The 14,588-nt window shown below is 42.0% G+C and overlaps 1 protein-coding gene across 1 annotated transcript in view; it reads right to left on the bottom strand.

Annotated features, from left to right (window-relative positions):
- LOC126455847 (uncharacterized transporter slc-17.2-like) overlaps positions 1-14,588 on the bottom strand; it is a 584,529-nt gene that overhangs the window by 516,616 nt on the left and 53,325 nt on the right. The gene's annotated exons all lie outside the window — the stretch shown is intronic.

Genomic DNA, 14,588 nt, shown 5'->3' with positions numbered 1-14,588 from the left:
CAGAACCCTTATAGGATAACATTGTTGTCCATCCCTCTGTCTGTCCAACAGTTAAAACCCTTTTCCTCAGGAACGGATAGACGTAATAAGCTGAAATTTGTGTCACATACTAACAAGGGAAAGTGGCCATCGCACCCCCACCCCCCTCCGGATTTAGTTGTAAAGTATCCCAGTCGATAGCCCGTCAAACAATGAACACAGATCAAGCATGAAACCAAGAAGATGTAGTGAACTAGGAAGAAAGAAGCAAAATAGAAACAGTGAACGGTCCAAGCTCAAAATCGAGCGAATTACTACGTAGTACCATGGCGTCGTGGTTGTATGGTCAAGGTGTTGGTCTGCAAAGCGTGAGATATCATCCTCGTTCCCTCTTTTTTTCCGCAAAGTTATGGACTTTCTGTCCCCTCATTGACCTGTCTGTTCTCCTTCTGTAGTTTTGGCAACTGTCATAAAGGGTGATTCAAAAAGAATACCACAACTTTAAAAATGTGTATTTAATGAAAGAAACATAACATAACCTTCTGTTATACATCATTACAAAGAGTATTTAAAAAGGTTTTTTTTCACTCAAAAACAGCTTCAGAGATGTTCAATATGGCCCCCTCCAGACACTCGAGCAATATCAACCCGATACTCCAACTCGTTCCACACTCTCTGTAGCATATCAGGCGTAACAGTTTGGATAGCTGCTGTTATTTCTCGTTTCAGATCATCAATGGTGGCTGGGAGAGGTGGCCGAAACACCATATCCTTAACATACCCCCATAAGAAAAAATCGCAGGGGGTAAGATCAGGGCTTCTTGGAGGCCAGTGATGAAGTGCTCTGTCACGGGCTGCCTGGCGGCCGATCCATCGCCTCGGATAGTTGACGTTCAGGTTTCATAACTAACCTTTTTCGTAGGACTCTCCATACAGTTGATTGTGGAATTTGCAGCTCTCTGCTAGCTCTGCGAGTCGATTTTCCTGGGCTGCGAACAAATGCTTGCTGGATGCGTGCTACATTTTCATCACTCGTTCTCGGCCGTCCAGAACTTTTCCCTTTGCACAAACACCCATTCTCTGTAAACTGTTTATACCAACGTTTAATACACCACCTATCAGGAGGTTTAACACCATACTTCGTTCGAAATGCACGCTGAACAACTGTCGTCGACTCTTTTCTGCCGTACTCAATAACACAAAAAGCTTTGTGTTGAGCGGTCGCCATCTTAGCATCAACTGACTCTGACGCCTAGTCAACAGCGCCTCAAGCGAACAAATGTACAACTAAATGAAACTTTATAGCTCCCTTAATTCGCCGACAGATAGTGCTTAGCTCTGCCTTTTGTCGTTGCAGAGTTTTAAATTCCTAAAGTTGTGGTATTCTTTTTGAATCACCCTGTACTATGCATTGTTTACAGAATATGAGTCATATGGAAAGGATGTATTAGCGACGCAAATACATGTGATGAATATTGACAGAAGGCGAGATGCATCATAGATCTCTCACAAAAGTGAAAACAAAAAATAAACGGGTGTGACCTATGTTAGGTGTGGCCGAGCGGTTTCAGGCGCTTCAGTCCGGAACCGCGCTGCTGCTACGGTCACACGTTCGAATCCTTCCTCGGGCATTGATGTGTGTGATGTCTTTAGGTTAGTTAGGTTTAAGTAGTTCTAAGTCTAGGGGACTGATGATCTCAGATGTTAAGTCCCATAGGGCTTAGAGCCATTTGAACTATTTTTGACCTATGTTACAACAAAGGAATTCAACAGTCAAAACTTCCAAAACGGAACGCAAGAGTCATAACATATGGTAGTTGCGTAGAACAAATAGGAGGTATGTACGTATGGAGGTCACTTCTTTATACCTGTTGCAAACGGACGCTACAGCAGTATACAGTCACAAATTTGAATACAGCGAACGGACCCGTCAGTTACTGGACGGATGGTTCATAATTTTGTGGGAAAAAAAAGATTGTCCACGGGGGAGATTTGAACACAGATAACCCACCTTCCAGCCCAACACCGTGACGGCGTAACCACGACGTCATGCCTATCCAATTTCGCTCGATGTTGCACATCTTGAGGTTGGACCGTTCGCGGTTTCTATTTTGCTTCTTTCGTCACAGTTCAGTACACTTTCTGTTTTCACGCTTGACCTGTGTTCAGTTTTTGACGGGCTGTCGACTGCACCATCTTACCACTAAATCTGAGGGGGTGCGATAGGGAGTGTCCTTTGTAAGGTCTATGGTCTCTTGGCGGTGTAAAAGATATAAGCCTCTACGTCAATGCACTCAAAAGACGCGGTCGTTTATGTCACATATTTTCGAATTCGCAAACTCATTTATCAGAACTCGTAGGAAACTTCCCGTTGACCTAGAATCATGGAATTTGGAAGGAACAACATTTCACTGTACAACCAAGGGGAAAAATCCGAAAATTCTAAATTTGCTGTTATATCAGACGAAAAAAAATTTGTCATTTGTCATCCGACTGTATCTTTGTTGTTCGTCCGTCTGTTAATACGCCTTTTTCTGGGGAGGGGTAGACGTATCACGTTGAAATTTACGTCACATATAGAGATATGTGGTCCCTTGATGGTGTAAAAAAGTTAAGCTTCTAAGTCAACGCTATCAAAAGACACGATCACTTATGTCACATGTTTTGATACTCGCAAACTCAGTCGTTAAAACTTGTAGGGTACTTCTCATTGACCTAGAATCACGAAATTTGGCAAGAAGAAAGGTTTCACAGTACAAATAAAGAAAAAATCAGAAAATTATTAATCTGTAATTACTCGTATGTCACATGAAAAAATATTTCTTTTGTATTTGTTATCCGACTTCAAACCTGAAATTAAAACATTTTCGAAAGACTTGGAATCCCTGGGAACTATATCTCGCCAATATCAACGTCGATAAGAGACTGAATTCGTCGCTATTCTCGTTTGCCGAAATAGATGAACTGTTTATATACATAATTAAGTTTGTACAGAACCCTCACATTGTGAGTCTATTCGAACATGGCCAATTTTTGTTTCGATTTTAACTTTACTGCGACTTTCGTAGAATTCCACAAGGTGTCCAGACAACCTTGTTGATTCCATACTTTCAATACACCCATAGAATTTTAGCCTGCGTTTCTACGTACCCGAATAAGTGTTGGATTAGTTTCCAATTTCTTTATTTGGTCGTAGCCTGGATGATATTTCTTAAGAACATACTACATTTTTCCTGATTACTTACCATTTCTTCTTTCGATTTCCTCCAACGTTATTTTTTTTCTCCTTAAAGCAACTGTTTGATCCCGATAAAGACACTCTGGCTTCATGACTACGGTGAGTTAGAATACATCTTCACAAATGTTCGTGTGCATGCCTACTGAAACGGCAGAGAGCGGGTGAGAAAGTGGTTTTGAGCTTAACCCAGTGAACCCAATCAAATAACATTTATTTAACAATTTTTCAGATCTAGTATACCACACAGATAGAATCAGAAAATATACAACTAAAAAGACAAAAAAACACACAACCTTTAATAAACGCAACCCTCGATCAACTAAAAAATAAGATCATTACATCTGCTACAAACTCGACTAAAAAATATATACAATTAAATACTTTTAACTTTAAAATTACACTTAATAACTTTAATATCTGTATGTATGAGGCTGGTGCCAGATAGCTTATTTTCTTCAAAAGACTCTGCGCTTGAAATGCTTCCTATGTTTACTAACGGTCGACAGCTCCGAAAATTTCTTAATAAGCTAGACCCTTTCTACTTTCGATGAACTCCCCTTGCATATACCAAACAAACAGCAATGAAGTCTTTCGCCAAGATGATAATCGTAGAAATAACCTACCGGATCAACAGGCAATAAAAGGAAACAAATCTTAAAACATTATTCTAGTAACTGTGTAAGTAGGCTGTTTTGGTTTTTATATTGGTAACGCCACGTAGCGCTCTGTATGAAAATCACTGGCTGTGCTGTGTGCAGTCTGTGGCTGGGTGGCATTGTTGTAATATTCGCTATTGTAGTGTTGGGCTGTCGGCTGTTAACAGCGCGTAGCGTGGCGCAGGTGGAGGTGAGCTGCCGGTAGTGGTGGATGTGGGGAGAGAAATGGCGGAGTTTTGAAATTTGTGAGACTGGATGTCATGAACTGCTATATATATTATGACTTTTGAACACTATTAAGGTAAATACATTGTTTGTTCTCTATCAAAATCTTTCATTTGCTAAGTATGCCTATCAGTAGTTAGTGCCTTCAGTAGTTTGAATCTTTTATTTAGCTGGCTGTAGTGGCGCTCGCTGTATTGCAGTAGTTCAAGTAACGAAGATTTTTGTGAGGTAAGTGATTTGTGAAAGGTATAGGTTAATGTTAGTCAGGGCCATTCTTTTGTAGGGGTAATTGAAAGTCAGACTGCGTTGCGGTAAAAATATTGTGTGTCAGTTTAAGCACAGTCATGTATAATTGTTCAAAGGGGACGTTTCATATGGCGACCCTGCCAGGATACCTCACTGGAATCTTCTGATTTTTTCCTTGCAGTTTGTGTAATTAGTGTAGCTATTGTTTATTGCTAGCACGTAATTGTAGAGAGAATCTCCTTTGTAGTTGCGGTCTTTCATTGTTGTTGTGGCATGCATGTAGATTTGCACCAAGTATTTTGCAACTGCGCTTGCAATTAACTAGACATTATTTTCAGTGCTATGTTAATGTGTTTTCTTATTTTGCTCTTCAGATTGTGCTTTTCTGTCTTGTCGTGTGAAATTTTGTGACAATAATGGCGTGTGAAAAACGTAATACTAGGCTCCAAAGTAAACTGAGAAATAATAGTGATGACGAGCGTAGTTTATCAGCACCACTGTGTAATGAATTAACAGACATTTGGTAATTGTGCATAGGGAAATGGAGCGGGCGGCAAATAATGGCGTAGACAGTGAAACAATTAGTGAACAGGGAAGCATTATCGATCGATCGGTCGGCAATAGCTCGCCTCAGGAATCCGAAATGACAGGACACAATCTCGCAAATACTGTAGATTCAGGTTTTGGGTCCTCACCGTTTTCTCAAATAAGTCAAGACACATTTTCTGCTTGTCAAAATGTGAATGTTGCCGGTGCAAATTCACTGCCGAAAAGCACTGAGGAACATGTTTCAGACGCCAGTGCATTGTTATTACAATTAATACAACAAATGGGACAAACACAGCAAAAGCTTCAAACGTTAGACACAATGGAACAAAATTTTCAAAAGTTAGACACAATGGAACAACACCAGAGACAAACACAGCAACAGTTAGATGCAATGGAACAAAATCTTCACACCACGCTTGAACAAACACGTGAAGATTTAACTACTGAGTTACATAAAATCGAATCCAAATGTCAAAAAGTCTGTAATGACGTAAAAACTCAAATTTGTGAGCATTTCCAACCTATTTTTTCGCGTCATGAAAATGCATTACAGAATCACGAAGCAGCCATAAAAGAACTGCAAACTATTGTTCATGAAAATCATGAGACCTTGCAAGCTAAAATTGACTCAGTTGCATCTACCGATTCGGTTATGCAACTTGCAAAAACTCAGGAAAACTTAAAGGACACAGTAGATACTCTGAAAATTGGTTCAGAAAGACACATGGAGGAAATTAGTTCATTATCAGAGAAAGTAGTTGAACTTTCAGATCAGCTAAATAATTTATCTCCGAAGGTAGATGATAATCTGAATGACACAAAACCGGTAGTCTTTAATGACACAGAAGAGTGCAAACAAATTAGGAAATTCAAACAAAATCAGAGTCAAATTAATACGCAACACCAAAGAGAAATCCGGGAAGTACAAGATCAGCTGACACAGGTAATACAAGAATTACGTATTTCAGAGGACACTCGCACCCCAGTACGGGAAGAGGGACATAGAAATACGGAACAGCCACAAAATAATAACACAGCGCATTTCGGAAATTATGAAAGACATTGACAAGGTGCACCGAATTTTGAGATGGAACCGCCGAAACTACGTAACAATGACCGACATGCGACTCGCCGACATGATGATTTTGACTATAAGCTGTTCATTACTACACGTAAATTCAAAACATTTAAGAATTCCAGCAACGACACTCATCCACAAGCGTGGCTTCATCAATTTTCTCATTGTTTTCCTCCCAACTGGTCAGTAGAGAACAGATTAGAATTTATGTGTAGCTATTTAGAGAATGAACCAGCTGTAAGAATGTGATCGGTCATTCACGATTGTCACAGTGAAGGAGAATTTTACTATGCTTTCCTCTCAGAATATTGGTCTCAAGCTACACAAGACCGAGTAAAACATAGCATCATAATGATGAAACATTTCGAACAATCTGAATTTTCCAGTCTTGTGAAATATTTTGAAGACATGTTGCACAAGAATCAGTACCTGTCAAACCCATACAGCAGAATTCATCCGCATTTGCTTAATCAAACTGCCTGAACATTTACAACATATTGTTTTGGCAGGACGTTGCAAAGATGACATTGAAGCTTTTCAGGGACTGTTACAAGAACTGGAAATTGACACTGACAATCGCGGAACGCGAAAATAGGAACACAACAATTACAGGTCACATCCGTCACAATTCCGCGATGAAAGAAATAATAACTGGACACGACAAGGTTATTCTCACAACACAAATCGTGACCAAAACAGACACCACCCATATGACAACCGTTGGCAGAGTAATAATAATTACAGGGTAAGATCACCTCTCCGCGGTAGTGACTATCACAGAGACAATCAGAGAAACAAACAATTTGGGAATCAAAATAATTGTTATCAAGGGTGCTAAGTATGCCTATCAGTAGTTAGTGCCTTCAGTAGTTTGAATCTTTTATTTAGCTGGCTGTAGTGGCGCTCGCTGTATTGCAGTAGTTCAAGTAACGAAGATTTTTGCGATGTAAGTGATTTGTGAAAGGTATAGGTTAATGTTAGTCACGGCCATTCTTTTGTAGGGGTAATTGAAAGTCAGATTGCGTTGCGCTAAAAATATTGTGTGTCAGTTTAAGCACAGTCATGTATAATTGTTCAAAGGAGACGTTTCAGCTGAAATTACAAATTTTCATTGAAAGAAAGTAGCAGGTTTGGTCTGACCGAAAACAGCAACCACCCAAATTATTATCCTAAAAACTGTTTAATAATTCACTGTCCTTCGGTTAACAGTCTCTTGGACCGAATTAGTTCTAATCGCAGCCCATCGGCCAAGTCAGTAGACAAACACACATGACATGAAATATAGCCTACTCAAAACTAGTAAAGATAGACTCTTATATTCCAAGGCAGCTTTACTGACGCACAAGATAATGTATGTGATCAATCGGCCAAGGTAGCACTTTAAACAGTGCTGAAAATGTTTGATAAATGGAACTCTAAAGACAGAGGGACAGTTGTATAAGTTAAAAACGTAAAAGGCCAATGTGTTAATTGATTAAAATAGATACATAGATGAGAGAAGTGATGAACGGGGCCTAGACAGTCAGGAAGAAAGGTATCATAGGAATGTAGCGGTTGGGATAGTGCATAAGAGTATATCTGAGTGGACAGATGTTTGGAAGAGGAATTTGCGAGAATGAAGAGGGATGCCGTTCCGAAAGCAGAACAAGCCATAGGATGTGGGTGGTGAGAAGTGGAGAGGAAGGGGACCCTCACTGGGGAAGTTCGGATGGGTTCTTTTAGAATGTAGGATCGGTATATATCAGGACGGATTTCATGGTCGGGTAAGTGGAGACGATTAAAGTTTCTTTGGTAGAGGATGTGGAGATGGTGGTGCTGCAGCATTGAGGAAATGTGGGTGTAGAGGTCCGGTAGAGTACCAGGAGCAGTGATTGGGGGGGGGGGGGGAATCTAGGTAGTGGGTGGTGTCGAGTTTATGGGTAATGTAGGATGTTCGGAGGTGTTCAAGATGGAAGAGGAGGGGGGGGGGGATATACGGTGCGGATGGGGGTAAGCGGATTCGAAATGCTAGGCGAAGTCCATGGCGTTCAACGATTTGTAGGAAATGATAGAGGAGGGAGGGACAGAACTCGATACCACATTTGCATAGCAGAGGATGGTTCGGATCAGCGATTCATGGGTGTGGAGAATCGTGGAAGGGTGCAATATCCGTGTTTGGTTGGATAGTAATTTTAGTAATTTTAGTCTATTGTGACCTTTCTGTTGAATGCTTAGTAGATGGTTCTTGTTAATCGGCGATCAAGTGTTAGTCAGCGATATTTTAGTGTGTTAGTTAACTACATCAGACGGTCGTAAATGATAAGGTAAACGTCGTGGTGACGGAAGCTCCGGGTGGTTCGGCCTATAATTATTGCATGGTTTTGGTACGGTTGATTTTGAGGAGACACTGGTTGCATCGCGAGGCGAACTGAATGAGATGGAGCTGGAGGGATCATTGCGATTTCTAGAGGGCAGGGCAGAGGGCAAGGAACGCATTATCATTGGCATACTGGAGGAGGGAGGTAGCTTTGGCATATCGACAGTGTAGAAGAGATACAGAAGAGGAGAGAGGATGGAACCTTCGGGCACACCTCTAGTGGGGCGGAAGATGCGAGGATTGGTGTTGTTGACGATGACTTAAGACGGGCACCTGGAGAGAAAGGATACGATAAGACGGACATAATTTATGGGATGTACGTTGATATAGAGTTTAAAGAGGAGACCATAATGCCATATATGGTCATGATTTTCCGAGGGCAAGGGAGACAAAAATGGCGGGTTTGTGATTGTTGATTTGGTGGGATAGGAGAAGAGTGAGACACAGGATTTGGTCATCGGAGGAGAAATTGGGACGGAAGCCGTATTGATGGACAGAAATGGTTAGGTGTTCCTGTAGCTTTTTACGGATACGGTGGGATAGGATGGACGCTAAAACTTTCTAAAAAATGGAGGTGAGGGTGATAGGATGGTAGGAAGAAGCGCCAGCGGCAGGTTTATTAGATTTGAGGAAGAGGAGGAATCGAGACGTTTTCCAAGGCTCAGGACAGTAACCCGTGTGAAGGATTGTATTATATAGGGTGGCTAGGATTTCAAGGCAGAAGAGGAGACATTCTTCTATGTGCCTGTAGGTTACGCAGTCGTGACCGGGAATAGGGTTGCGTTTGTTGTAGAGTATTTGTTGAATCTCTTGTGCCGTTATTGGATTATTAAAGTCTATGGGATGCCGTCGACGTACTGGAAGCTAGGAGCGAGGGACGGGAAGGAGGCTCATAGACTGTCGGGAATAAGAAATAATCGACCTGGGAGGTCTTCAGGGGTGGTGAAGGTCTGAGTTTTTGTTCTGCTTCTAACGACTTTACGTTAAAACCTAATCTTTTGCGAATTCTTTTGACACTTATTGTCTGACAATTGGACAAGAAATCGAAAGACTGAGTACTTTAGAACTGGTCGCACTATCTTGTTTTATCATATCACTGCTTTGGATTTTTCTGTTTGGGGTTGTCTCAGAAGTAAAGTGTACAGTACTCCTGTTGACACGGATTCAGAACTGAAGCAGTGAACTGCACGTTCTTGTCAAGATTTGCAGTATCATATGGATGTGTTTGGAAAACAATGTGACTCATTGCAGAGATGGGAGCAGTACTGCCTCCAGATGTGAGGACGACACGTGGAACACCTCTAGTGAAAGGTGTGAGTGTTTGGTAAATTGTATTTTGTAATGAGCTGAAGCAACATCGTATTCCTTGTTAACATATGCCGTGGGTGAAATTTGAGCACAATCATTTGGCGTCTTAAACGAAAAGATAACATTTCAGATATATTTGTTATAACTATGGCAGTTCTTAACTGAAGTCAGTGGCAGAACGCAGTCCATCATTCGCAGTTATGTCGCCAATGGTTCGTTTGCGGACTCATGTTTACTGCAACGTTTTTGCTTCTAGTATCATATACTTCACCCCGTGTAAGATTTTGCTGTTAGTTATAAAATACATATATGTGTTTCAAGGACTTCCAAACCTTTATTCAACCAAACGTACCCAAGATATATCAGCAGAGAATTTCATCGTGCCGCCGAACACTTATTTCCATTGTAAGATGGCAAGACCTATGCCCCTTACATGAAGTCATTAAAGATCACCTAACTTACGTTGAGGGAACAGTAGGGCTGAACAAAAATGACTGACAAGGCACAATGCATCTTGTAGAGGGTATAGTATGGACGTATTGGAATAATTAATGTCGGGTGATGGTTTTAAAGTAATTCCCACGACATGAAAAACTTTGTGGAAACGTGTCGATTTACTGGAGGCTAGTTTATCCCAGGGAAGTATACAGAGTGACCGTGGCCAGCCAGTGACGGAGCGGCGAAGGGAAGCGACAATAGGCAGCTTAGGGCAGCTCAAGCTCTGAGAAAGCGGTAACGGGGCGCGGCCTCCGGCTGCCTTAAGATGAGTGACAGTGAGTTGGTGGTTGACCCCATGCTGGTGTACCAGGAAGCAGATGGACAACATGTACGACTGTTGATAAATGTCTGTTGTCCCATTTTCAGTGAAACATGCGAGAAAGCCGCGCAAAGCTACGGTGGAGTGGTCAACAGATGTCAAAATATGCGTGTTCGTGACTAGAGCAACTTCACGCTGAATTCACGGTCCGCAGAGCCTGAAGTAAATCAGGTGAAGAGCGACAGAATGAAATGCGCCGGCCTCCGATAGCAACGTAGGACCAAGTACTCTCCTGGGAGTCAGAATTCCAGAAAAATTGGTGTTTGTGCAGACGCTAACCTTGATGGGTGGCCTGGGAGGAGCTAAATAGCAGAAGTTGAGTGGAAGGGAAATTTTGTGAGAATTTGTTCACTTCCCAGAGCAGGCACTGGTTAGCGCTGGGAAGCGACGCATAATTAACGCGACTTGCGCTGCAATTGGCGCAAGTGATTTTGCTGGAGGGGAAACAGAGGCGAAGAGCAGACTGTTAGATGTCTCCGTAGTGGTCGTCTGTTCCCAGCTTGCGTAGAGTGCGGACGTGGCGTACTTTACTCAGCTTGTCTGAGAAAGAGTGAGTCTCTACAGTTTAGGACTTAGCAAATGGAACGATTGAGCTTGGAGATAGGAAGTTTTGGTTCAGCTATGTACTGAGCAAGATAGCTAAGAGTGAATAGACGAGCGCAGCCTTGCAGCACCACGAGGTTGGCCGACGTCTGCACAACGACGCCGGTCCACCACGCTGTATTCGGTGATATTGCGCCCTCTCCGGCCACTGATTAATTTGTTGGATACCATCGGCAAAGTTTCCACAAGGGTTTCATGGGCTGTGTAGTGTAGAATTCTTTTCGCACTTCGCATTACGCCTGGGTCATTTGATAGGAATTACTTTTGAGTTATCGCGCATTACTCCACGCAAACGCAATTTGTTACCACTGCCTGTTAGGAGAGTCATGTAATGCGATGATTGAAGGTTGTGAGTTAAAAAATAAATCTGTGCTAATCGACTGCATCTGTTTTCAATCAAGTAGTTGAAATCCCAAGTCACTTTCTTAATTAATTTTATGTTCTACTTTTGCATCTGATGTTCAATAGCTGAATATAACATCAATGTGCACCCCCTTTTAATTAAAAGGGATCAATTCTGAATCAATTAATGTCAACACTGCCACCACAGTTCAATCAAGAGTCACAGGCCCTTATTACTTTCTTTGCGTTATCCGACATTGCGCCAGTTTTACACTCTCTATTGATCTGTTAGTCAATTACCTGGGGTGAACACACACCAAAACCAGATAAGTGACGGGTGGGGTGTTACACCATTTGCTACCCCTTTTTGAGTGACGCTTATAGAAACTCTCCATTATCACCATTGGGGGAATCAGTGACTGGCAAGAGTGTAGAATTGGCTGCAGCCTCGGAGCGGAAAATTCTGTTTGTATGGAGGATCTCTGGTCTATGAATTCACACCCCCGTGTCTGAAGGTCAGTCAAAAAGAAATACACAATTTTTTTTTTCAAAAATCCTTTGTTCTACATCTTGGATATTCACAGAGTTTGTAGAAACATTCTTCCTGCTTGTGTTACAACCTAATTCAATCTTTTTGCTGAAGAAGCGCTGTCGTACCACTCCGCCGAGATGTGTGCTGTAGTTGATGTTTAGATCCGATTTAATTAAATTTCGTTAGCTTGTCTGAAGACGTGAATTGAGGTTTCTGTTACGGAGAGCATTAGACTAGAGTAGTCCGTGCAGGTATGTTAGCTATAATGCTATGGTCTACATCTACATCTACATATATACTCCACTAGTCACCAAGCGGTATGTGGCGGAGGGCACAATTCGCGCCAAAGTCATATTTCCCCCTCTCTGTTCCAATTGCGAATCGCACGAGGGAAAAACGACTATCTGAACGCCTCAGTACGAGCTCTAATTTCCCTTATCTTTTGATGATGATCGTTGCGCGACTTGAAAGGTGGTGGTAATAATATGTGCTCTACATCCTCGACGAAGATCGGATTTCGGGAATTAGTGAGCAGCCCCTTCCGTTTCGCACGTCGTCTATCTGCAAGAGTGTCCCACTTCAAACTTTCAATGAGACAACCCTCTCGTGATGGCTAAATGTATCAGTCACGAATCTTTCCGCTCTTCTTTGGACCTTCTCAATCTCTTGAATCAGACCCAACTGGTAAGGGTCCCATAGAGACGAACAATACTCTAAGACTAGACGAATTAACGTATTGTAACCAGTTTCCTTTGTTGAAGGATTGGATCGCTTCAGGATTCTACCAACAAACCGTTACTTGTGTAATCTGATCATTCCATTTGAGACCATTTCGTATAGCCACACCCAGATACTTGACGGACGTTACCGCTTCCAAAGACTGGGCATTTATTTTGTACTTGTACATTAATGGGGGTTTTCGCCTTGTTATACACAGTAGGTTACACTTACTAATATCGAGAGATAACTGCCAGACATTACACCACGCATTTATTTTCTGGAAATCTTCATTGATTTGTTCACAACTTTGGTGTGATACTACTTTCTTGTAGACTATAGCATCATCGGCAAACAGTCTAATGCCGCTGGCAATACCATCACCTAGATCGTTTATGTAAATCGTAAAAAGCAGCGGACCTATTACGCTGCCCTGGAGCACACCTGAAATTACGCTTGTTTCTGTTGAAGTCACCCCATTCAGGACGACATACTGCTCTCTGTCTGTTAGAAAACTTTCTATCCAACTGCATATGTCAACAGATAAACCGTAAGCGCGCACTTTTTGGAGCAAGCGACAGTGCGGAACTGAGTCAATCGCCTCAATGTCTAGCATACCTGCCTAGTAAGCAAGGAGAGCTGGGTCAAATCCCGCCCATGGCACAAGTTTTAATTCATTTCTTCAGCTTCCATCATTCACGACATGATTTTGACTCAGAAACGCCTAACAGTGACTGAACTGTCAGTCTGCGTGGGAGTAGGAGAAGCGCGTATGTGCAGAATATTGAGACAGCTGAAGTTGAAAGAGGTTTGCGCCAGATGTGTTCCGAGAATGCTGAGATACGCTCACAATGAAACACAGATGACACTATGCAGCTAACGTCTGGAAAAGTACGAGACTTTTGGAGATGATATTGAACTGAAGACGTAACGGGAGTCGATGGAATGGCATCACGCAAACTCGTCGAAGAAGAAGACTTTGTAAACTGTGTCTCCAGCAGGAAAAGAGATGGCTGCTTTGCTTTTTGATCCGGGAGGACTGTTGCTTGTGCGTGTCATGCCACTCGGAACCAGTATCAGTTCCGACGCAGCAACCCTTAAATGAACTCCATGCTCAAATGTGTGACGTACAACAACGTCGGCAGAAATATGATGTTTTGCTTTTGCATGATAATGCCTCCCCCCCCCCCCCCATGTCGGTGAGGAAAACACGATCGAGATCACAAAGCTTAGGTGGACAACATTGAAGCACACACTCTATAGCCCCCATATGATGCCTTGCCATTACCATCTCTTCGGTAAAGTGAAGGAATCCCTTCGTGGAACGAGATTTGAAGAGGATGATTCACTTGTGAAGGTTGCCAAACAATCACCTAGACATGGTGGGCCTGACTAACTGTGCAGGTATGTAGCCATTAGATCCACCATAGCGTAAGGCAGTTGAAAGGCACGAACTCTATGTGGAAAAATGACATTTTTCACTCTCAAGAATGTATCAGTATACCGTAAAAGATTCTCTGATGTGCAAGATGATGTCCAGCATCACTCCAGGTTGAAAAATAAATTAGCTGTTGGGCAATATACTACAGTCTTACAAGACAAAGACGAATGTTCTAGCACTGGGCCGGAGGTGAGTGATGAGGGTGCTAAAATGAATTGTATGGGAAAGATAATGCATGCTGCAAATGACCAGAACGAAAAAAAGCTATTTTGTACTTGGGAGGATTTGATAACATTTATCAGTCCAACATGACTAAGAAAATGTAGGGATTTTCAAGTACTGGAGTTCAGCTGTTTGTGTAATAACATACGATAAAATCTCTTTGCAAACAGTTACCGTAGTGTAACATGCAAATTCAAACTTAATTAATCAATAGTGATGAAATGTACTATACTTTATGAATAAAGTTCAATATTCTCTGCCTTTACCTTCAAAATTTAG

Source organism: Schistocerca serialis, chromosome 2 (assembly GCF_023864345.2).
Source record: "Schistocerca serialis cubense isolate TAMUIC-IGC-003099 chromosome 2, iqSchSeri2.2, whole genome shotgun sequence".
NCBI lineage: Eukaryota > Metazoa > Arthropoda > Insecta > Orthoptera > Acrididae > Schistocerca > Schistocerca serialis.
Note: the sequence above shows the minus strand (reverse complement) of the source record. Positions and strands in the feature narration are given on the sequence as shown.